Source organism: Otolemur garnettii, unplaced genomic scaffold (genome assembly GCF_000181295.1).
Source record: "Otolemur garnettii isolate 467f Iridium unplaced genomic scaffold, OtoGar3 scaffold00046, whole genome shotgun sequence".
Taxonomy (NCBI): Eukaryota; Metazoa; Chordata; class Mammalia; order Primates; family Galagidae; genus Otolemur; species Otolemur garnettii.
The window spans coordinates 11,049,779-11,051,383 of NW_003852441.1; the positions used below are offsets into that span (position 1 = coordinate 11,049,779).

Sequence of the window (1,605 nt, forward strand, 5' to 3'; positions counted from 1 at the left end):
ACAGAGATATAAAGCCAGAGAATCTGCTCTTAGGGCTCAAGGGAGAGCTGAAGATTGCTGACTTTGGCTGGTCTGTGCATGCCCCCTCCCTGAGGTATGGTAGGCTGGGAGGCCAGCCCTGTGTGTGAGGCTGGGACATTCTAAATACGACCCCTCCAAATCTTATTACCCAAAGACATTGAGAGTTGTCCTCACACAATAGAGACAGAGCAGTAGTATCTTTACAAAAACAGAAGAGATTTCTCCATCACCTTCTGGCCAGAGGCAGCTAAAGAGAGGACAGCTAGTTGAGGCCCTCCTTTGACATTCTCATACCTACACCCACCTATAGACTCATCCCCTCAGGTCAATCCTCTCCCCTTTATCCCAGTTACCTGTGGGCTGGACATTGGAGCGGCTCATAAGCATAAGTACAGGCCGGGTGACAGGGTCCTTCCTGAGGATTCGCTGGGGTCCTGATTATCACCCTAATTTTCCACTCAATATTTTAGGACTCTTACCATATCACTGAGAATACTCCCACATCATTTCTCATGGCTTCATAGTATTACATAGAAGAGATGTAACTTGATTTATTTAATAGAACATACTTCATGAACATTAGAGTTGTCTCCAGTTTTTTCTTTAATTCCAAGATGAACATTGCCCTCATACCTGATTATTTTATTAAGATATATTCTTCAATGGGTGCCTGTACTCAGTGGTTAAGGTGCCGGCCACATCCTCTGGGGCTGGTGGGTTCAAACCTGGCCCAGGCCTGCTAAACCAAAAAAAAAAAAAATAGCTGGCCATTGTGGTGGGAACCTATGGTCAAAGCTATAGGGAAGCTGAGGCAAAAGAATCATTTGAGCTCAAAAGTTTGAGGTTGCTGTGAGCTGTGACAGTAGGGCACTCTACTGAGGGTGACAAAGGGAGACTCTGTCTCAAAAAAAAAAAACAGATATATTCCTCAGGCTCAGCGGCTGAGGCACCAGCCTCAGAGTTGGCGGGTTCGAATCCAGCCTGGGCCTGCCAAACAACAATGACAACTACCATCAAAAGATAGCTGGGCAGGGGGTGCCTGTGGCTCAAAGGAGTAGGGCGCCAGCCCCATATGCCAGAGGTGACAGGTTCAAACCCAGCCCCGGCCAAAAACTGCAAAAAAAAGAATAGCTGGGCCTTCTGGAGGGCACCTGTAGTCCCCGCTACTTGGGAGGCTGAGACAAGAGAATTGCTTAAGCCCAGGAGTTGGAGGTCTCTGTGAGCTATGATGCCACCGCACCCTACCAAGGGTGACATAGTTAGACTCTGTGTCGGAAAAAAAAATATTCCTCAGTGCAGAGATGCTAGGGCAGCATGTAGACCCATCACTAGGCCTTTGGTAAATATCACCCACCCATCCCCGGTGGCCCTGCTTGGCTGAAACAGTCCCTGGTACATCCTACAGTCTCTTGGCTTCCTGTCGTTGGGCAGCAGGGAAAGGAGAGGCTGTCTGTCCCCGGGACCCCTGCCCAGTCACCTTACCCCATCCAGGAGGAAGACAATGTGTGGCACCCTAGACTACCTGCCCCCAGAGATGATTGAGGGGCGCATGCACAATGAAAAGGTGGATCTGTGGTGCATTGG

At 49.2% G+C, this 1,605-nt stretch overlaps 1 protein-coding gene across 1 annotated transcript in view; it reads left to right on the forward strand.

Annotated features, from left to right (window-relative positions):
- AURKB (aurora kinase B) overlaps nucleotides 1–1,605 on the forward strand; it is a 2,779-nt gene that overhangs the window by 519 nt on the left and 655 nt on the right. The gene's annotated exons all lie outside the window — the stretch shown is intronic.